This window comes from Poeciliopsis prolifica, unplaced genomic scaffold (assembly GCF_027474105.1).
Source record: "Poeciliopsis prolifica strain line A6 unplaced genomic scaffold, Auburn_PproV2 SCAFFOLD005, whole genome shotgun sequence".
Classification (NCBI taxonomy): domain Eukaryota; kingdom Metazoa; phylum Chordata; class Actinopteri; order Cyprinodontiformes; family Poeciliidae; genus Poeciliopsis; species Poeciliopsis prolifica.
The window spans coordinates 3,963,850-3,987,347 of NW_026562380.1; the positions used below are offsets into that span (position 1 = coordinate 3,963,850).

Consider the following 23,498-nt stretch of genomic DNA (forward strand, 5'->3'; position numbering starts at 1 on the left):
TTAACAATGTTTTGTTAGAGGACGCAGGTTTAAGTGCACTCCAGTTTATTGCTGCGGTATATCTCTGATTTGCACAAGTTCAGCAGAGCGTCATTCAAACCGCAGGGCAGCCATGCAAAATAGGTGAATCCTTCAGGAGTCTGTATTAAAAGCCTCCATCAAGGCAGCTGGAGAGGAGAGAGTTGAGGTATTCCTTTGATGTGGTTGGCTCAGATATTAAATAATTGAGTTTTTGGAGATTAAAGTTTCAGAAGCTAATTTGGTCCCCTCCACGGCTTGTCACTCTGGGGCTTGAAGAGTCTGCAGCCTGCAGACGGCTGGTGAATAAGTGTGACTCACTTCCTGCATGTGGCTCGGCTGGAGAAACCCTATATCTGAAACAGGAAGTTCATTCAGGGCACACTGCATCTCTGACTCAGAGCGAGGGGTGACGGCATTTTTTTTTTCCTTTTTGTTGTTGTACAAGTTTTCAGGAATTCAATCCTCTGCGAGTTCAAGCAACAAAGAGGCACACAGTGCAGCTTCGCTTCCCCTCCTGTTTCGCTCCATAAACATTAGCCACGGTTTGCTGACAGCTCCGCTGTTATATGGAAAGAAGCTCATCTGCTGATGCAAGAAGAATGTGTTGCTTGTGCAAGCCTGGATTTCAGAGCTATTAAATGGGAGGAGATTCAGGTTGAGCTGCTGCTTCGTGACAGCGGAGGGGGGAGGCTGAACAGCCCGGAGGTGAAAGCTGGGTTATTTTTGTCTGGAATGTGTCTCTCTGTTGACATTGAAACCTAATTTTCAGGCACCTTGAGGATGACACAAACCAAGTTGCAAGTAATTGATATGTATGAGGGCATATAAACGCAAGAAGACTGTCCTTCAGGACAAACAACAGGCTGTTTGAAGGCGATGTGAGGACACGGTGGTGAATTACATGTCCTGCCGTCTTCTCTGTCTCTTTGGGACCTATTCTGGTGCAGCAACTCTGAATGTCTTCAGCAATGACTCAAAGTCCTGACACAGTAATGGGGAAATAATGGATTCTATCTTTCAAAAGGCTTCAGATTTCCTCGATAAGGCCTGCAGACTTGTTTGTCTCAGTCTTCACCCTTGCTGTTGCCCCTATGAGGCTCAAACTGTTCCTGGAGCTTTGAAATTTTAAACTCAAATGACTGGTTCAGCTGTTCTCCATCAGCGGCTCTGAACTTGCACCCAGAGCGCTTTTGTTTAAGATTCCTCTCTGAAAAATTAGCCTTCGACGAGGCAAACGTGTGGCCCATGCTTCTGATTATGTATTCAAATCTCCTCCAGTGACATCATGTTGATTTAACAGCCAGAGTGACATGCTCACAGCATCCCACCCCAGGTGTGTTCATCATGCCCAATGCAAAGCTGTTGTCACCTTGCTCAGCAGTGTGTTTTGACTATCAAGAGTCAGGAGTTCGCTGAGGGCAGTGTTGATATGTTGCAGGGGAAAACAGGACGCCTGTTGTCATGCGGGCCAGAGGGCTGCTGGGATGGTGAGCCAAAGCCCCGCGGTGAAATCAGTTTCTGGAGGAGGACTGTGCTGAAGAACGGGCCCCTGTGGGCCGTTTACAGCGTGCTGAACCAGCATTTCTCTCATCTTGCCGGAGGAAAAACAAACACAAACTGAACAAAAACACACCCCTCCGCTGTTTCAATACTAGTTTCTGTCTGTTGCATCACATAAAAAACAAGTTAGTAATGTTAGACAGCAAAGTATGCTTCAGTATGATAGCTTTGAACTTCTATGATGTTCTTTATTTGGTTGTGGATTGCAACACTTCAGTTCATCCTACTGGAAAACAATCTCAAGAGCTAACATGATGCCTTGTAAAAATATTCTGACATTATTTTTTCCACACACATTTTGCGACCAATTTCAAAGTATTCTTTTGGTATTTATTATAATAGCTATTACATTGACCAGCACAAGTTTTGCATAAATGTTAAGTGAAAGGAAAATATGGAACAGCCTGCATAAGTCTAAACTTCATGAAAACCATATTTTGCTGCAGTTACTTCTGCAGGTCAGTATGTCAAGAGACTGCAATATTTTCCCATTTTCCACCCTTGATTGACACCATCTGCAAAAGTAACATGTGGAAATGCTTTGATCTACACTCTTAAAGGTTTTCTCTGGCACACATGGCGTTTTGCACGAAGGCCAACAATTTAAACTTTGGTTCTATCTGACCATAGCACCTTCTCTTGTGTCCTCCACACGGCTTGTTGCAAACTCTGAACAGAACTTCTCATGCTCTCTTCTTGCCACTCTTCCATAAAGGCTGGATCTGTGGAGAGCATGACTAATCGTACCATTAACAGATTTTCCCATCTGCAGTTCCTCTGAATCTGATTAATGCTCTCCTTATCCAGCCTGTCAGTTTAGGTGGGCTGCCAATATCTTGTTAAGTTCACTCTTTCCATTTTCACATGAAGGTTTCAACAGTGTTGTGTGATATGATGAAGGCCTGGGATATTTTTTTTGCAATGTGACCTTGGTTTAAACTTCTCCAATATGTTCTCCCTGACTGGTCTGCCGTGTTTATTTTTTGATGCTCTTCTTGAAACCATTAAGGATTTCACAGAGCTGCTGGATTTCTCCTGAGATTAAATTACACGCATTAATTAGCTATGTAAAGACTTCTGGAGTTTCTTCAGGTGTGTCCGGGTAAAGAGGGGAGAATGCAAATGCACGTGTCCTTAAAAAGTCTCAAATTCTTGTGTGTAAAAGAAGGGCTTGAAACATCTTAAATTAACTATAAGTTAGCCTTCAATATGCTAATTTATCTATAAATCTATGTTGATAAAATCCTAATCCCTTGTTTGTTATAAAGAACTATTTCCAGAAAATGTGTTCTACATCCTCTACATTTCATATTTTTGTCTCATAATATAATAAAACAACCAAAAATATTTGTCATTCATGTATTTATTTTGTCAGAGACCTTTTAATATCCACTGAGGGCCTCCATGCCATATATCCATTTATACTGCAAAGATGTGTGTGTGTGTGTGTGTGTGGAATACAGATGTTTTCCTTTTTAATACTGTAAAATAAAATAGGATGAAATGACACACAGACACTAAATCTTACTCATTTATTCATAATATCAGATCAGCCACAGCACAGAGCATTTTAATAACAGTCACCAAGGGAATGTCATCATCATCTCCAGATAAATACACAAGATAATCATTAAAACAACAATCACAACAACAAGTACGGGGCTGTTCTTCAGCGAGTAGCCAGAGCTCCTCGGCTGAACCCCCTTTTTGTACACCATGCTCCAATCTCGAAAAGGTTCAGCTCTGTCGTTTTTACCTCCTTCTCTCCACTGAGATAATGTCTTGGCTGCCTCGAGGAATGGTCTCTGGGCTGCACCCTACAGATGAAAAGGACACACTGACGACAGGTAGGGGGAAAAAGGAGAGCAAACACAACCTTGCGGGGCGCGTTTTTTTAGTGGTGGCAGTTACACAAAAGACCCACAGCTCTGTTGATCCCTCCCTCCCAGGATATGGTGGCCAGGCATGCTGGAGCTCTGCCTGCATCTGTGCTCCTGTGCAGACTAGCTCCACTTTAGCTGCAGGCTAGGAGGGAGGAACCGCGGGCAGGGTGTGTCTGTTTCACCATGGAAGCAGGTGGGCAGATTATTCTCAGAGGTAGGAGGGAAAGGAGATGGAGCAGGTGTTGTGGTGGCGCTGGCTCTCCCTCCCCGGCAACCATGGAGCTCTGCCAGTCACCTTTTATGTGGCAGACACAAAGGAAAGCCGTGTAAATGCAAAAAAAACAGAGTAGCAGTTACTTTTGTCATCATGAACATCCATTTCCCTGTGGGCTTTTCCTTTCAGTCGCGCCATATATTTTAACAAATCCTTCAGGTCATATGAGTTTACATAGACCAAACCAGGCAAACTGGATTAAACCGTTTCTGCAGATGTTAGCAGATGAGGCTGTTATGCTAAGCCTACTTGTACTTAACTGGCACAGCTCTGGCAGCTGGCCAAAAACTACATTTTGATGCAGAAAGCTTAAAAAAAAATGTAATAAACATTTTTCTTTTTTTTTTTCCTCATGCAACTAATGAGACAAGAAATAAGTAGAAGGAAAGCACAGGAGTACAGCAAAAAGTTTGAATCCTAGCCTAGGGTCTTTTTGCGTGCAGTTTGCTTGTTCTCCCTGCGCATGTGTGGATTTTCTCCAGGTAGCCCAGCTTCCTCCCACAGTCTAAAAACATGACCCTGTGTTACTGTTTCCTCTAGATTGCCTTTAGGTATGAGTGTGTGTGTGTGTGTGCACGTGCTTGCCACGTTACAACCTCCTACCTCACTATGTTCATTTGAGGATTTCAGCTGACACAAAGTAGTGCATAAATATGAAGTATTTCAACATTTAAAAACAATTCTGAAAAGAGTACTATGTATTTGTATTCAGTCTCCTGTACGCTGACCCATAAATGCAATCCAGTCAAATCAGCTGCCTTTAAAAGTCCATCTGCATGTGATCAAATCTCAGTGTAAATCCATCTGTTCTGTGAAGGCCTCAGAGGTTTGTTCAAGAGCATAAAACAACGAACAAAGCTTAAAAAAAAAACAAAAGATCTTTCCAAGTACTTTTGGTCCAAATCTCTTAGTATATTTGAAATGAGACAAAACTAAGACATCAGAATACAAATACAAATCAACAACACACGGTGGATTTTTATTTAACAATTTTGTAAATTCTTTTGTTTTTTTCCACCTCACAAATATGCACTACTTTGTGTTTGTGTATCACATAAACACTGAAAACATTTGCCAGGCGCTTTAGATGAAAACAAGTTAATGCTGTTTACAGCTGAGTGTTATATTCTGGTTTGAAGATCATGTGTCACTGAAGAGGGACTGAGACATAAAACTACAAATAATCAACCAATTATGAGCTGGAAAAGCAGACAGGAAGAGTGTAGCCTGGTTTATTCTTTACACATTTATGAGCTCACACTCTGTTTCTGCAGTAAACCATTAAGAAAATCTCTTGACATTGAGGCCATAAATAGCTCCTGCATAAATGAGTTTAGTTAATTTTAAGACTTAGTGTATGTACGGGAGGTAGAGCTTGTCGTTTGGTCACTTTCACCAGACAGCAGAGCTTTTTTTTTTTTTTTTTTTTGGCTTCTTTTTTTTGACGGTTGTCCCAGATATCCGACAATGTTTAATCTAGGCCAGCTCCACAGCAGGGCAGCCAAGGGGAAACTAAGGAGCCAAGTTAACTAGTTCATGTCACTCATCAACTTGTTTTAACAGCTGTGGGATGCCTTTAGTGAGACGAAAATAAAGGCAGAAGCTCCCACGAAGCGTTTCCACTTCCAGATACTTTTGACCTGCTTTCGGCTGCACGTTCCCATCCCTGGATAACTCCTACGACTCTAAGCAGCTTACTTCTTCTTCTTCTTTTTTTTCATTTACATTCACTTCTCCATTGCAGTGAAGGGAGAAAAAAAATGGGTGGTGGGGGTTATACTCAGGCTTGGGCTAAACAAAGCAGCTGTTGTCATAAGCTATCAGATTTTAATAAGGCATAACCTAGTCCTGGGTGGGCGAGGGAAGCCGCTGCTTTTCTATTTCCTTTTATAGACTGCACCAACATGCCCCCTGGGAGACTGCACGCTATGACTCATGTCTCCAGTGTTTCTGGTCCAGACTCCAACCCACAACCCCCTCCCCTCCCTGTTTCTATCCCTGAACATCACCGCTTTTCCTCCCCCGATCTCTGTAAGTGGCTCCATGTTTATGCGTTCGCGGTTCGCATTTATCTGCATATCATAATTTCACTCATGAAACCGAAAGTTGGGTCTGATAGCATTAAAAACAAAAAAAAAAAAGGAGAAATACAACAAAAAATGGGGGAGAGACTAATAGGTTTCAATGAGGCGAGGGATATCTGGTGATGAATGCGATAAGCCAGCTGAATCAGTTCCATGTAAACAGTAGCTACAGTACAAGACGACGGCCATTTCCCAGAACTGTTGCGGTGAAACGGCAGCATCAATATGGCTCTCTCTCTCTCTCTCTCTCTCTCTCTCTCTCTCTCTCTTTTCTATCTGTCTGCCTTTCCCAGCACAGCAGCCTGCAGGCTTTTCACCGTCACGTGGTCGGCTTGTCCTTTCCCTTCCCCTTCCTGCCTCTCTGTTTGGTTATATTCCAGTCACGGCACCCCAGCCAGCCCGCCCCGCCCGTCGTTGCTCTGTTAGGTCACCCGCCTTGTTTGCTCAGATGGAACAGAAGAGGAAATGAAAGCTCTGAGTGCACTGTTAACCCATCCCTTACTCGCTGCTCCATTATTGTGTGCATGCCTTCTAATTTTCCCTGGGCTCTTTCATTGTTTTGATGAGGATTTGCTGCTATGGCAGGATGCTGTTTGTCCTTTTGAAGTGTGCTGCCAAAGAATGATACATTAAAAGGTTTGGCATAAAATAAAGCAGCAATTCCAAATAGGATGGAGACAATTTTGTGTCTTGCAAAATTAATTATTACCCATTGAAGGTTTTCACATTTGCCCTTTATGCAACGTAAATGCATTTTAAGTAGATTTTGTGATAGATGATCCCCGAAAGTAGTGCATAATTGTAAAACTGAAGGAAAATTGAACTTTCTTTGCTACTTTTTTCAAGTAAAAAAAAAATTTAAAAGTGTTGCATAGTTAATCACCTTTCTTCAGATTTTCACTTAAATAGTAAAAATAATTTATGTCGCAGTTAAAGGCAAAGAAAACCTCAGTTAACATAATAAATGATAATTTAATCTATTAAGGAAAACAAAATTATTAAAATCAACTTCATTAAAGTTTTATGATAACTGGCACTAAGTCTTTATCATCCCTGTAAAGGAATTTAGGCCTACACTGTGCCATGTTGTTTAAATTCAGCTGGAGGATTCTGCAGCATGAACAGCCTATTTAATGCCGCATCTTAATCAGGTTTAAGTTCACACTTTGACTAGGCCACAATCCTTTTACTCTCACATAATGTTCTTGAGCAAAAGGACAATTTCTCCTTCAGGTTTTTGAAACGGCTTATTTTCCAGAGACTTAAAACATAAACTTATTGACAAACAGCAGTGGAGTGTTTTTTTTAAACTAATTGTTTAGAAGCAAGACTGAAATGGAAGAACAAAAAGGTATGAAAAGTGAACTTTGTATACTATGTCCAACTTTATGCCTGAGGCAGGAAGTGTTGTTTTTTGAAGTCTTGTAGCCTACTTCATTTTGTCAAACATGGTTACATTTAAATGTTTTCTTGACTTTACTTCCCAGGTAGTGATTATGCCTCAGGGTCACCAGTGAAATTTAACTGCATTGTTAGACGGCTTTTCCTGCTCTTGATCTTTTATCGGCATCATCTTTTATTTTATTCCAGTTCTGTCTTGTCAAGATAATTAGATGGTTTTTACAGTCTAAGACAAATGTCTGGCTCTAGACCTTCAAAACTGAAAGAGACTTGCAAACTCTATTGAAGTGAAATATAGATTAAGATGCCTTCAACTCAGAGGAGGGTTATGTAAATATAAATACAAACTTTGTATTTTTCCAGAGAGGTTGTAATGTGAGATAATGTGACAAAATTAATGGGGTATGAAAACTTTTGTAGGGCAATAATGTATGACTTCACCACAAAAGTGCTGCATCAGTGTTGAAATAACAGCTTTCCCCAAACATGTGACAGGCTTTGTGTTTGCACACTATCTAAACAAGGTGTGCATGTGTGGGCGCACATGTTAGCTTTTTGCTCGTGCTTATCCTCAACTTGGCCAATCTCTTGGTTTCTACGCAACGAGGTCAGAACAACACGGACACCACAGTAGCTGAATGGCCATTTTGGGTAAAAGCTCTCCGCAATAATAAACAGCTTCTGGCACGGAGAAGTTGTTTCCCAGCTGCAGCTCGGAGCCAAAGCACAGAATTAACTCCAATACCACTGTGGAAAAACATCGCCCATCCAAACCCACATACCTTCTCAGAGGCTTTGAGCAGCTTGTAATCCTTCAGCGGCAAGAGGACTCTCAGAAACACACCAGCTCATGGCTGCCAGGCGAATTACTGCACAGTTAGTGTGTGGAAAATACAGTTCTCTCTGCTCACCCAACTGGGTGAGGAGAAGCTTTTATTGGGGGGACAGAATAAATATTTCCCTGATTTTCAATCTGCTGCTTTTTTCCTCCGCTTGGCCACAGCTGGTTGCTGTGTTTGCTGGAAGCTCAGAGATGCCTTTACAAGGGAAGATAAGCCTTGAAAGCATAAAACAGCTGCCTTGAATTTTTCCAGTGCTCCATGCTTATTTTGAAGGAGCTCCAAAAATATTTGGAGCGGTTTAAGGGGGGTGGGGAATAATGTGAACTTTATCCTCTCTCAGAGGAAGGGAAGTAAAACAAATATTCCACAATCTGCAAGGTCTGCATACGTGTTGGTTAAACAGTGAAGAAATGCACCAACGTCCTGTGAGTCACTCATTAATTCAAGTCTTTCCTCTTGATTACGCAGTGTCGTTATCTCCAATCAGTCTGCACACATGTGAGGCCGGCTTGTGCAAACTGTCAAGGCTGCAGTTTGTGTAGAGTTGTGACTATAAGAGCTGTACCGTGTTAGCCTTGCACTGACATGTCATCATGCTGGCCTCAGAGACCAAATACATTTAGATTCGTGGAATAAACGGGAACACGGGCCACTTTAAACAAATCACTCACAGAGTCTGTTTTGTAATCGAGTCAAATAAACAGGATAAGCCGGATGGTAAACAGTGGGAGGAGGGCAGGGCGGCACTCAGGCCACTCAGGTGCTGCTCAGAGGGGTGGTGTTGGTCGGCCACCCTGCTGTTGGAAACTTTCCAGCTCTGTATAAGTTGGTGAGGAGGAAGGTAAAGGTGGACGACCCAAATGTAGGAAAACAAGCTTGGATGCAGCAAACAAGGAGGAAATGTTAACTTAAAGTGGATGAATTATGCAAAATTTACATTTTGTACATGTTTGTACTTTCATGTCGGTTCTAAAAACAGCCCAGATGCTTAAGTAGGTTAATGTTTTTTGGTGTCCGGAAAGCTACCCATTTCTGCTGGGGTTGTTAGGTGAAGACACTGCCCTTCACCTAACAACCCCATTGAAGCCCAGCCTGTTACCCATCAACCCCAGCAGAGCTGGAACTGTCACCGAGCAACTCAAGCTGAGCTCCAGCACGTTTAGTCAGATGGTTTTACTTCTGTATGTGCTTTACAATGGCTGCTGGAAAAGACAGGTGTTTTGTTGTTGACTTGCCATCCAGAAACCACTGGCTGCATTCTTGTTGGTTGTGCAGGAGGTTCCACTTGTGCTTTTCAAACAAGTACGTTTGTATGATTACGCATCTGTTTGCATCTATTTTTATATACGAGTGGAAATGTTGAGTTTATGTGGCGTGTTTGAATTTAAAGTGACAACAGGCCCTAAAACAACTCATTCTGATCTTAGCGTGACCCAAGTGAAATCTCATCATCTAAGAAGGATTTTGTGCAAAAAATGTAATGAGCAAGATTTCTATTGTTCTGTCCTGGTTATGGAAGCATAATAGGTCACCTTTAAAAAGGAAAAACACAAGTGCTCTGCATGTTGCTAGGTTTTAGTTATTGTGACAGTAAAGTAATCTTAACAAATGTCTTAAATTATGTGAAGCATCACAATTTTTATCACTCAGAAAGGGTTCATGCCCTTTTTTAAAAATTTCTCCAGTGCTCTATATGATCAGTACAACAAAACTAATTGTAAACATTCTATAAAGTATTTCCTGTTTGGCTCTCATCCTCTGCATGCAACAGCAGCTGGATAAGAGGAAGAGCAGAGAGAGAAGAGAAAAACTTGCAGCAAATGGCCCGGGGCTAGAAATCGATCCGAGGACGACGGCGTTGAGGACCGCAGTCTGTGGAGCGCCTGCTCTACCTCTGAGCCATGCGGCGCCCTCCTTTCCTGTTTGTTGTAATATGTAGCATCGTCTTGCATTCTGCTTTTTCTGCACTTCATCTGAGACATATTAATTTTTAACGTTTACTTGTGGACTTTAAAAAGATTATTTCCAATACGGTCTTGAGTCAGAAAGGCGCAGCTCCAAGCCGAGGAGTTGAAGTTTTATTTGAGAGGAGAAAAATACTTACACTCAGCCACATTATGCTGGAGGTTTCCTCCTATTTAAAATTGTTTATTTTGCTTTCAGCCTCTCCAAAACCAGTGACTTAATGCAATCAACTGGACTTCCTTCATTAACTCTTTAGTCAATTTTCAAAATATGATCTACCGAATTTGTATTATAACACCAATCGATTTGGATCTTGTGTAATTGGATCAGTTATTGTCACTGCAACATTGGTCAATATGTTGAATTGTCTCTGCAAGTCAATGATTTAATCGAATCTGCTGGGTTTCTTTATAGAGAAACTTTTGAAACTACTTTGAATAATTAATTGAGCATACAGTATTGCTTGATAACTTGGATCATTTTGGATGTACGTATGACTTAATTCAAATTAATTGTTTTAAAGTGCCTTGAGATGATATTCATAAATAAAAGAACTTGAATTGTGCCAAAGTTAACAGCTCACTGCAATCTAATGTGTCTCCTTAGATACAGATTTTCTTTACTAATGTTTTATTTTTTTGTAAGGTGCATTGAATTGGCACTAACCTGTAAAGAAACTGAACTGAAACTGAGCTGAACTTAAAAATAGGCTACATCTAACTTGACTAAATTAAACAAGCTGTTTTAGAAGTCAGGAGAGTTCAGAGGTGACTCAGATTGGTGTTCTTGATCCAACATTTGGACACGTATTTATGTTATTGTCCTCTGAGTCGTATCTAGGGTGGTCTTCAATCTGCAGTCCTTTCACCCACCTTGTGATCAGTAGGTTGCTTTGACCCAACTAGTTTTACAGATAGACCATCTAGAAAGCGAAGGCTGAAAGCCAGGCTCTGAAAGAGCAGGGCCAGGCCTGCAGTGACGCAGGCCCCGGTAAACAGAGAGCGCTGTGGAGAGCCACGGCCCGTGGGGCCCCTCTGCCCCTCCTGCCCCTTCCAGCACTTCCTGCGTCTGTCATTCTACCAGCATATCCAATCCCTGATCAAAGGCCACGAAGAAAAAAGGGGGAAAAGAAGAGAGTAGAGACAGTGAAGTGAAAAGGGCGCGGGAGGCTGACGTGTACGTTGGAGGGAAGAGGGGAGAAAACAACAAGCTGCTCTTTATCTGACGGAGAGGCAGCTGCTTAGGCCAGGGCACCTGTGTGCCTGCTGCCTCCCAGGACGGCGCCAAGCTCCGCCTCTGAACTCGCCAGTGCCAGAGCCATAAAACGTTGCCAAGGCAACACCCCCAATCCCGACGTCTGAAATAAACAATCTTTCACCCTCGTCTGAGCAGAGTAACCTGTAGATGGTCTGTGAGCAGGCCAAGGTCAGGCTGGCACCACCGACATGACTAATTAAAACCTCCTCCAGGTGGTGGAGCACGTTACTGTTAAAATGCTTCAAAGTGGATATAAGCAGAAAAATCTGCAATGTCACCTGCCATGTTGTATGTTTTTCATATTTTTCATTAGGACGATGGCAATTTTTCAATATGGCCAACATCTTTGAGCCTTTTAAGCCAATAATTTCCATAAGATGTTACAGATTTTTATCACTTGGATGAACTTTATGTCAAATCATATGCTATACCCATCCTATTCATACAACTTTAAAGTAATAATATATGGAAAAATCAGATGTTTGTAAGTCTCAAACCAGTCAGAGATGATCTGTCTGAAAGTTGTCTTAATGGGTAGCATTAGCTTCCACTAACAGCTTAGTGGGGATAAGATTGATAAGCAAATTAGTGGTTAGCGAACCTAACTTTTCAGTTAGCTTTGCACACCACCAGCAGTGACTGCAAGCATCCATTACTCCAATACATCCACGGCAGCCAGTTTGGAAAATGTCCACCAGAAAAAGAAAACACAAAAAATAAAGAAAATACATTTAATATTTATGAGTCAAACTATGTAGACTATAATTTGACATCAAACACATTTATCTAATTGGTAGTTTTAGTGCAAAGAATGTTTTCAGTGACAAAAGAAAATCAAGAAGTGTGGGTTCTGTGGGTCCAGTTGTGTATGATTTGACACCAATAATATTGGTCTGCATTTTGGTCATCAAGGAAAAAATACATTTTCCTTGATGACCAAAAAAGGCCACCATGTCTAATTTTTCCATCGCTCCTGTTTTTCTAACAAACATCAACCCCCCCGGGAACATCTGTGCTGAGTTAGGTTCTTCTATCCGGATGTGAAAAATCTTGCTGAAATATTTAACTATCTGCTGCACTAAGTTCTCATTTTTCAAACTATTCTGTTTATGCAAGCCATGGGAGCAAATCTGACTGTTCGATCATTTGCCTGAGGCTCCACAAAGAGGAGGTACAACTGTTTCAGTGCTATTTCCCAGGCTGGATTAATAAAAAATACTATCACTGAACACATGCTCTGACTCCATGTTCCAGCGAGGAGGGGGAAACCTATTACATTTCAGCAGGCGAGGTGAAGACTGCGAGAGCCATTTCTTGGGATTGGATGTGTCCTCTCTGTTTAGACTCTGCACACTTACAGAGGGAATCACGCAGCCTCACTGGCAGAGAGGACAAGCCTTGTGCTTTTAAGCAGAAGTGACATCCCATTCATTTAAGCAGGTCAGGGTCTGATGTCCCCCGCACCATCTTATCTTACAAGGCTTAGCTCTGTGAAATGACATTGGCCCAAGTCCAGCACAGACCAAAGCCGAGGCAAGCATTCCTGAAGCTGGCCTGCTCTGCACCAAAACCACGCACTCAAATACTTTTAACTGAAAGTGCTATTTCTGATTCACCATTCAATATTATGCAACAGCACCTGCACCTTTAATATGTCATTTAATTTGCTAAACTTACATGGTTTCCAACTTTTACAAAATAAAATAAAATGAAAGTCAAATACTTTTGAGAAATATGTAATACTTTTTTCCTAATTTTCACAAATTTAGGTCTGGACTTTGGCAAATAAATTCTCTCTATGTGGAATCTGTTTTACAATTAATAACATAAATGAGACCAAGATCAATATATGTGGCAAAGATAAAATATGTAAGTAATAAAAGACAAAATTACAACTAAAACCAATATGATTCCATGCTAAACCAATACCAGTCTTCTTCCACTGGTTTTATTCAGGGTTATCAGATTAAAAAAGATGGAAAATGTACGTCACATATTTAAGATTTCTCTCTAAAATAACCAAAAACAAAAACAAATATCAACTCCTTTGTGTTTTTACTGCTTCCAATCAAAGACATAGAAGTTAGTGACTTTAATATGATACAATATGATAAAAAGCAGGAGAGATATGAATACTTTTCCAAGTCACTGTAGAGCCAACGATGATGACGAGCGAACCCAGCACGTTTTTCTACAAACACAAATCCAATTTCCTTTCGACACATTCTCTTTGTTTTCTCAGCTTTTGTTGTTGGCAAGCAGTGATGCAGCAGGAAGAGGAGACGGTTGCCATGGCAATCACAGCCATAGGACTAAATATCGTTGGAGGGAAAGACTGCTCCAGTCAGTTTAATTGTTGGCATCAATATGCCAATAATAAAAAAAGCACATGTGCAAAAAGAGCACAAATCACAAAGTGGATGCATAATGGATAAATGTGAACAGCAGAATATGACACAGTAGGAACAAATGACGCTGTGACAGCATGTTGTGGGTTCAGTCGTCGCCAGCATCAGTCTCTGCTGCCTGATGGGAGGCTACAAATGAAACCCTGTCAGCACAGCTGTATTCTTAGACCGCTATCCGTGTCAGAAGTGTCATCTGTCCGGCTTGTCCACGTCTCTCCTTTTTGAAGGCTTTACTCTTTCATCCCCGCTCGTTTAATCTCGCCCCTGTCCCTGGGTTTTTCCGTGCCGAGCGGGTTCACAGGGATGAGTGCGGTGTGGGAGTGAGGATGATTGATACAGGAGAACATGTGGCAGGATGGAGCAGTGAGGACAAGGAAGCGGGAGGACATGTAGGCGGCATGTGATGAATGGGTATGGGATGAAATAAGGCTTCTGAAAAAGTAAACACAATCTACCTTGAGGCTCAATTATTTACTCATGCAAACGTTTTTTTTGCAGTAGAAACTGTGACAGATGTTGAACTGGAATGTTTCTAGTTGGAACATTGCTTGCAGCAGCGTTGGTCTTATTTGTGCTTTGCTTCATGATGACTAAAAAGTAAAAAAAATAAAAAATCTGCCCAGGCAAAGCTTGTGCTTTGCTCTGCGTAGTCCATTAATATTCCAGTCATCTCCTGCTTCAGATAAAGGGGAGAGACAGACTTCTTTTGCTCTCTAAAAACACCAGCTGTGCAGAGCCATGAGACATCCACACATGCACATGAACCTGTAAACACACCACTGCAGACGCAATAAGATTTGCGCACACAGGCAAACTTATATAATTGAAGAGTTTGCAAGCAGCTCCATCAATATTGCATGGTGTTCATCCTGCATGATTTATCACACACACAGACTCATTTCTCAGAACTATTCGCCAGTTTCACATCGAAGCACCTGGACACCATCAGAGAGGGGAGAAAAGTGGGGGAGGACGTGAACTCCCGCATGAGCAGATATCACCTATTGTGCAGTCAGGTGGGTTCTGATATGCCGCTGGCACACCGAACAGTCCTCCCTTTCATGTCCCACTCCTCTTCCCCCACCCTGCCTGCCAAGTCTTCATCTCTGAGAGTCTCTCTGTCACTCATGAACCTCACTATCCCTCTGCCACCAGCCATTTCTGAAGATCACGTTGAACGAGCGGTTTTATCCACTCGCAAAAGAATTCATGTCCCTTCAAATTTTTAGTATTTTACATGATAGACCAATGGGAAGTAGTCCATGTGGGAGTGGTCAGGAAATAATAAACTCCCTTACCTCATTGCAAAGAATCAACAAGAATCTGACATAGTTCTATCCAAATGAGTTTTCAGAGCAAAATTACTCCTCTCAAATTGTTTGTTTTCTTGGTGTAAGCATAGTCCTCAAATTTGAATTACAAAACCAGTTTCTGATAAATGTTTGGTTTCATTGTTCTGCTGGAACACGTCTGGATATTGTGTTGAGATGAAAGGCAAGAATGTGGAAATGGTCTCCAGGTTTCATCATGGTGTGAGCCACAGCGCCAGCCAGAAACCACATACTTTACAATAAAGAGTTGTTTAAAACCAGCTCCTTTAGCCCTTCAACTAGATCTTATCCTAATGGCCAACAACTCAATCTTTGACTCATCTGGACATTAAACTGTTCTCCAGAAAGCATTTAGATAGATTCTGGATGCGCAAAGCTGGTAGAGAAATACCCAGAAATATATATATTTCTGGGTATATAGATATACCCAGAAAGCTTCTTGTCTAGCTTCTTGTCTAAATCTAGACAAGAAGCTATCCTGCCAATACTTGAACATTGATGCTCTTCAAGAACTTTCAGAGATTGGGCCATTTTATAGAGAAGACATGTAATATTTTAGTTTCTTGATGTTGAAAGCTGGAAGCGACATTTCCCAAAACAACTGCAGCGTTGATTATGGCAAAAGTGAACTTAAGTATTGTCTCAGCAGCATGGATACAAATACACAACTCTCTTTCTTCTCCTTTAAGTTCACCTTTATGTTTGTCTGTCTCATAAAATCCTAAATATATCCCTCAAAGTTTTTGGACTTAGCATGACTAAATGTGGAAAAAGTTCAAGTGGTGTGAAGACTTTTGCAGGGCACAGTCCCCCGTTGGTTTTGCTGGCTCCCTGTCCACGAAAGCGATTAGTCACTCAGTCATTGTGTGGACCAAGAGTCTGGAAGCTTCTGATAGAGGAGCACTCGCAGCCCAAGTGACAAGCTCAAGGACGTTTCTATGTTGCGGCTGCAGTTTGTTGAGAACGTCCGCCTCCTTTGGGCCGAACCGAGGCAGCGAGCCGTTGTAATTACACGCCACTTGTCGCGCCGCTTTTTCTCTTTGCCCCGACCATCTCCAGCAAAAAGTTAACAGCTTGTGTGTTATCTTAGTAATGATTCACTCCTCAGTTCACATGGACGCAGCACTCCTCTTTCTCCCTGCACACAAACACTCAGCCTCGCCGTTGTTCTGGTCCACCCACTACACACGCCTAAATTTAAATATGTGGATTCAGCTTTGTGCTTGCAGCTCGGTGCAATGTTGAAACATCTTCTCTACTGTCCCATTTGGTTATATTTAGGATCAGCTAGTAAAAAAAAAAGCCTCTCCACCATTAGAGTGTATATTAGTAAGGTTGCTGAGCAATACAGATGGCTACCTTGTTTCCCAGGAAATCTAATTAAATAATCCTATGAACCATAGTAACATGTGGTGAACACACCATGGCAGTGCCGTGAGGTTGTTATTCAATCATCAGAAGTAAAACAAACAATTACTGAAGAATGACCCTAATGCAGGAACAAATGAGAATTTATGCATGGGGAAGCGTGGGCCAGGGATGGAAGTGATTCATTGCTGATACTCGTCGGCAAGAGGCTGCCCGAGATCCCTGTTCACAAGAATAATGATGATACTGATGAGCCAAGCATTGTGGGGAATTTATTATTTTGCTGTCTAAGTGTCTTTCATGTTCAGGACAAAGCATTTTCCAGGGGTTTTGCATTTCAAAGAGACGCGGGGGCATTGTTCTGATGAGGACTGATGCGAGAATGTTACCGATGCTAATTAACCGGTGCTAATTGTGCGCCTGAATAAATTATCACAAGGGCTGGTTTTCAGAATTGTTTAATATTAATTTTTTTGTTTGTTTGTTTATTTGTTTTAGATGTTATCTGAGTCTTCTTAGTTGCTGACGGATTGAAGCTGCTCCAGTTACGTCTGTGGAAAGCTCAGAAGTCACACATCCCCTCCTCGTACGTCGCTCTCTCAATATAGATCACCCTACAGACGGATGTGCATTCTTCTCATGTGCCGCAGTAGCAAAGAGGAGTGCATGTAAATGGGATTCATTTGTATTTCATGTTGGACACGCATGGAGCTGGTTTTTAAACGACTTGATGTATCACAACACGGACACATAGGGAACATTAAACGACAACCGAATTACACCATCAACCATAACATTACGACCATTTACAGTTGAAGAACTCTCATCCATCGTATTTTCAGTGGCTAGCTCACATTTAGGTTTTGAAGTTGATATGTTGGAACAAGAAAAACAGGGACACTTTTGTAGAAATGTGGTTAACAGAGTCATGGGCTCACTGGTTAACTAGAAGGAACTGGTCCATGTGGTCTGATCCAACAGATGAGCTACTGTAGCTGAAATTACTGGCTCAAAAGCATGTGTGCCAAACTGAAGGCCCAGGGGCCAAAATCCAGCCCACCATGGCTTTTTAAGTGACTGCTCAGTCCACCTTCAGGTGGCAGTATTTCTAACTTGTACTTCACTGCTGCCTCAAGAGGCGATTAATAGCCATGATTAATAGGACTAGTAGCAGAAAAGGTCACATTTAACGTCATACAAAGGCACAAATATTTGAAAATTCCTTTCAAACATTTTAACTTAGTGTCATAAAATCTATGATTTTGACTGGAAAAAAACAAAACAAAACAATTGCAAAAACCTAGAGGGACTGATCGACGCGAAAAGACGTTCAATAGCATTTAATTTGTTAACATTTTAATAGCTTGTTAATGCATTCTGGACATTCATGATCTTGACACGGTCAAGATCATGAACATTCATGATCTTGACACGGTCCAAAACGAAGAAGCTGTTTCTTTGAGAGTCACATGTTAATTGTTGCATTTCCATTATTATTGTTTCTACTAATCAAATTCACTTTTTGAGAGCCTTTGGATAGATTAACGACACGGATGAGCCAATATTTGCTGGTTGATGCTGCATGATCATCATGTCTTTACGCCCAGCACATATTTTCCCTTTTTGGCCGATATCATCACCAGTGAGTTAGCAGCCAGATGGCCTGTGTACATGTATAGCTGACTCACAGTAACTGGTGGCTGAGTCTTTGCTCCTCGCTGCAGGCTGTTAATCATTCTATTCTGAGCTGCAGTCAGGCGCTTCTTCTTCTTCTTCTTCTTTTTCTCCTTCTTTTCCACTAATGCATTGTGTTTAAGAGCATCGCAGCAAAACGACTAAATCTTGTTGCAGGAACGCCGCGTGGAGAAAGAGATTGCCTCCTCGCCGCCCAGCTCTAGCTGGATATGATAGAGCTGTCCTTGTGATCGGGAGGCTTTCCTCCCCCTCCAACAGCACTCCCTGTCCTCTCACCCCCTATCTTGAGACTGGTGGTGGCTCGTAACCATGGCGACAGCTGGTCTTGTTACCTGCGTAGAGGGAGGAGGAGGGAAGCTCGTGACTTTGAAGCTTGGGTTACCAGCCGCGGCGGATGGAGGGAGGTCGAGGCTGGCGGAGGCGGGTGGGTGCTTCACACAAAGACCACACTGTTCTCCCTGCACATCCATTCACTGCTGGAGTGACCAGAGAAGGAAACAAGATCAATAGCATGAAGTAATTGATTAGAGTAATTCAATATTACCAGTAAAGTTTCCAGAGATGCTTTTAGAACGAACGTATCAGGCGTTCCCTGTTTCTATCCCTCGTGGAAGCAGACAGATTTGTTTGCCAAGCTCCTCGCGCCACGAATAAACTCCTAAACACTAGTCTGACTGCATCACTCCATGAAGTGACATATATTTACCTCAGTCTCATTCTGCAATCACAGAGTTTACACTAAAAGTGAACAGCGGAGTTTAATGGAGCCTCCCCAGAGATGTGGGGCAGGTTACATTAATTGCATGGACAAAAATGATTGCATGTCGCAGTCCTCCGACAAACTAACTTTGAACTTCGCTGAACTCCAAGTTTGTCTCATTAGCTGCTGTAATTTGTCACTTCACCTTCAGTGGATCTGCATACGCACCTCGCCCTTTACCGGTCTCACTTCAGGACTCCCCTTCGGTCTTTATTTACACAATGACTTATTATTGAGAGGCTGCTTTGCACAGAGAAGTAATTAATTTTTGACTAATGATGTGCCAGTTACTTGACAACAGCAATTACATCTTAATGAGTGAAAAGCTTAGTGTCAAATGATTGAGATGCAGCAGGATTGGTGCTAAATCGCTTTTAAGCCCGCACAAAAGCCAAAATTACAACTGTGGGTTAAATACACATTTTCATTTAGAAAATTAACTTGGAGATTATGGTTCATGTGATGAGCTATGAATATTTTAGATTACCAAGAAGTAGTATGTGACCATGAAATTTATGTTATTTAAACACATTTCTATTTTTCTAACTGACTCAGTCGGTTAGCATGTATTGATGATTAAGGGATAAAACACTGACAAAGTGGACGGATATATTTTTAGACAATCTATTTTGGGTCTTATCTGATGGGAAAAAGCAATAATCACTTGTGGGATTCCTCAAAGCTTCATTCTCGGGTCACTATAAATTTAGTTTCTACGTTTTCCAGCTCTGGAATAAAACCTGTAAAACAAGGATAAGCAGAAACATTTGGGTAAACGTTACTGTTTACAGCAACCTTCAAAGAAAGGCCTATTTTTTCCCAGTATTTTATCACCTTATCTAATTGCAAGCTTTTTAAATGTGTGCTGTCTTTGATGCGTCACTTCTTCTTTTTAATGTCAGCTGCTTCTTCTCAGTTCCTTTATTTTCCTGTAAAGCTCTTTGAATCGCCTCGTGTAACGGATGGCGCTCCACAAATAAACTTGCTCCGCTTTGTGTTTTCTGTCGGTAAAAACGGCGACTGAAACCGCATTCATCCTGGGAGCAGCCGAGCAAATGGTCTCCGCGCTCTCCCTCCTAGAAACGGGGCAGACGCATTCCAGAGATGCATGAATGGGATTTGTTGTTATGATGGAGAGCGGCGAGCGGGCCAGATATGGAAAGGCTGTTGCCATGGAGACCACTCCAAGAGGCCGAAAGCAGCTGTAGACAGTCAGCTGATGCCCATTGGGTGAACGCTTTCAAACACCATTTGCTTACTTCTTTATTTATTTCTTTCACTTTCAGCACAGAAAAAGGGAAAGAGAGCGACAGAGAGAGAGAGAGAGAGAGAGAGAGAGAGCTTCCCAGGATGCAGAAAATGCCTCCGCCATTTTGTATCCAGTCACAGCATGAGTGTGTGAAGCTGTGGTATCACGTTTAACCTGGCTTCATGTGTATTTCAGACACTAAAAAGAACAATGAGCCACTCTGAAGGTAATAAAGCAACTATTTAGTTCAAGGATGCATTCATTTTCAAATTAAATGATCAAATTGTTGCTTTTTACACCTCACTGGATTTCAGTTTTACAACACAAAACACCTTTCAATTCTATGGCACATAATGTTGACTTAAAGATGTGATTATTCACATCTGTATGTTATTAATTGATCATAATGTGACCATCTCTATACTATAGGAGTTTTCTGGTCATCGCTAACACAATGCCAGGAAGGAAAGACAGCAGCAATGACCTTAGTTAAGAAAGTGTTGCAGCCCATCAGCATTTGAAGGGTTATGAGACTGACTTGCAAATAATTTAAAGTATTTCAATCTTTTGCAAGAAACATATCCTTCACAAGTGGAAAACTGAATGCGTCAATAATCCCAAATGCAGCAGTAAATCAGCAATGTCAAAGTACCGACATCATCATGACACAAATATGTCAGTGGGCCTTACAAGAACTGGATTGATGTTATTAATGTTTTAAAATCTCTTCTTTATAATATGAAAAACTGTTGTTGCAGCAAACGTTGGGTTCTGTAGTGATCTACCGGCTTTGTCAAATACACCTGTGATATTTCCTGAATATGTGACAGTGCAGAATTCTGGGTAAATACAATCAAAAGAAGTGCGTTTGATGGAGAAATGGCCTGTGCCTTTTATTAATAAAAGAGAAATCCTTCTAAATCTGGCTAAAATCTGATGCCACTCCAACTTTGTTCATTTTTTGTGAAGAAGGAAGTTGCGCCCAATGACTTCTTCAGAAGTTGTTGGTTCCTTCAGTGTTTCTTGGTGGCGTCCCACCACTGGCGATGGGGGGAACAGATTTTTAATTGGTTTAGTTCATTTGAAAGCAAAAGCAGGTGAAAATGTAACAAATGTTGCATTTTTGGACTCCAATCTGATCGAGTAAACCGGCCTATCAAGTGTAAAAACATCCTTATATGCATATAATTATAAAAAGAGGTTGTACCTGAGTTTTCCCATCTTTCTTTCTGTTGTTGAACACATGTGACTGGATGTCTGTGTTGACTTTGCCTATTTTCCTCCCTTGGAAAAACACCTCCTTTTCCTTCCTTCGTAATGTAACACTCCACACTAATGTATTCAGCATGCCACCGTGTGAGTCACATGTTGCTTGTATTAAGCGTCTCTGTAGAAACAGGCCTGGGTCTGTGCAAGCAGGGGTGAATTGGACCTTTTTGGAGCAGATAATGTGGCCCGTCACGTCAAAGAGGACAATGAGATCTTTTTCTGGTCCGGAAGAGAGAGCGCAACCCTATCTGTGGCTTAAATAGAGCGAGATAAAGAGTCAAGTATCAATACTGCTGCGGTCCCGCAAGAGAGACAACGATGGGCGTGGGTCGACACTGAGTTTACAGTTGCCATTTTGTGCAAGTCATGAATGATTTTCTTGCACCATGTGGCATGAGCTTCTGTTATTATCAGGATAAAGCATAAAGCATGCTGTAAGAAGCAGTGGACGTGTCATGTTCGCTGAAGTCCAGAAAAAAAAAAAGAAAGTTTTTATCTCTTAGAACATTTACATTTGCAACTGACTGCATAAAATCGGAACAAAAGCCTGGTAACTTTAGAGGACATATGATGTTTCAACATCAGCAGTGAAAGGTTGAGGTGTGTGTGTGTGTGTGTGTCTGTGTGTGTGTACGACGGTATTTGTTTGTGCTGCAACTAATCTGGTTCGTCTTACCTTGCTGCAGCAGTAATCGTGGGAAAGAATGCGTCTCCTCCACTGTACTTGTTTTCTTTGTGTTGGAGGTGTGGCCGGGTCACCGTGTGAAGTGCTGCCACCGTGTCTCATGACGGATCATGCCTTCCAGGCGTCACCTTTCCAGATTGCGCAGTTTGTGTTGTAATAAGCCAAGACTCTAAACAAACTGGTACTAAGAGTGACTTCATTTGCCTCAGGAGGTTCACAGCATGCACACAGGTTTGACTTTACATTAGTCATTATGTGCTTAAAGCATGTGAGAAAGCAAATGATGATGAATGAGATTCAAACAAAGGAAGACCTGTTGTTTTCTAAGTGTCAAATATGGAAGATCCCCAACTATTTGTGAACTTTTCTGTGGAACATAACTTCAAATTATTTGCATATTTTACCATAGAGTAGGCCTAGATCTAAAATATTTTAAAGAAAATGCAGCTGGTGTGGTTCTCTTTCACGCTGCAGGGTTTGGTTCATTCACCAAACAAAACAAAGCCTTTGAAAGATTATTTCCTCCCTCACCTGTGGTGGTGCTGCACCAAGAACCACTGAAGGAAATGACATGAAAACCTCTGAAGGAGTGCAAACAAAAAAAGAGTAGTGTCAGATTTTAACAAGTTATTTTTCTCCCTTTTTTGTCACTGGTAAAACGCCGCGAGCCATTTCTCCTTCTCATGTTTGTTTTGGTTGTATTTACCCAGAATGCCTTGTGCTATAGTCTGCTTCCTGCTTTTGGAGCGGTCTCCGATCTGCTTGGCATTCATATATCCAATCAAACTGAGACCTAGAGTTTGATTGTGCATTCTCACCTCTCCAAATGGACCAGACTTTCTAGGCTAACAGACTAGACATATTTTCAAGCAGACTAACGGCTGGTGTGAAAGGACCCTAAATTACTTACAGTTGGACTATTTGCTAATTAGTGGAATAATAGGGTGTACTGAGTCTTATTTAGAGGCTGCGCCTTCAGATGTGTGTTGTGTTGGTCTGTCAAGTTAGATTAAAATAAAATACATTGACGTTTGGAGTTGTAAAGTGACTAAATTGCGAAATATGGTGTGAATACTTTTGCGAGGCGCTGCATAATCAAAGCCCTTCTGAGGCTGAAGATCAAATCTGTTTTGCAGCCTTCCCCTCAGTTCTTATTGATGGAAAAATGCCCCAGAAGGGTAAAACCAGGCCACTTGGCTTAGATTCGGAGCAGCTCCGCCACATTTGGGCCCATTTAAAGCAATGTTTCCCCACCATCAGCAGCTGCTTTCCATCTACTTGCATTTTCCTTGTCCTCTGCCCCTCTCCCTCCTCCCTACCCGCCATCACCACACCCCTCAGCGCCTTCCACCACCACCACCACCGTCCTCTCTTTCTGCACGTCAAACTTGGCAGGCGAGTTTACACTCGGATTTTCAAAGCCGCCCTGTTCTCTGTCAAATGTTG

General features: G+C 41.8%; 1 long non-coding RNA gene across 2 annotated transcripts; it reads right to left on the minus strand.

Annotated features, from left to right (window-relative positions):
• Nucleotides 1-3,099: 3,099 nt before the first annotated feature.
• Nucleotides 3,100-22,122, minus strand: LOC129359520 (uncharacterized). 2 transcript variants are annotated; one of them, XR_008605922.1, is made up of 3 exons: nt 22,044-22,122; nt 18,083-18,565; nt 3,100-3,759 (listed from the first exon to the last, which is right to left on the minus strand). It is a non-coding gene; the product is annotated as an uncharacterized LOC129359520 (long non-coding RNA). The 2 variants fall into 2 exon arrangements; XR_008605921.1 differs by lacking the exons at nt 18,083-18,565; nt 22,044-22,122 and adding an exon at nt 8,006-8,345.
• Nucleotides 22,123-23,498: the final 1,376 nt, after the last annotated feature.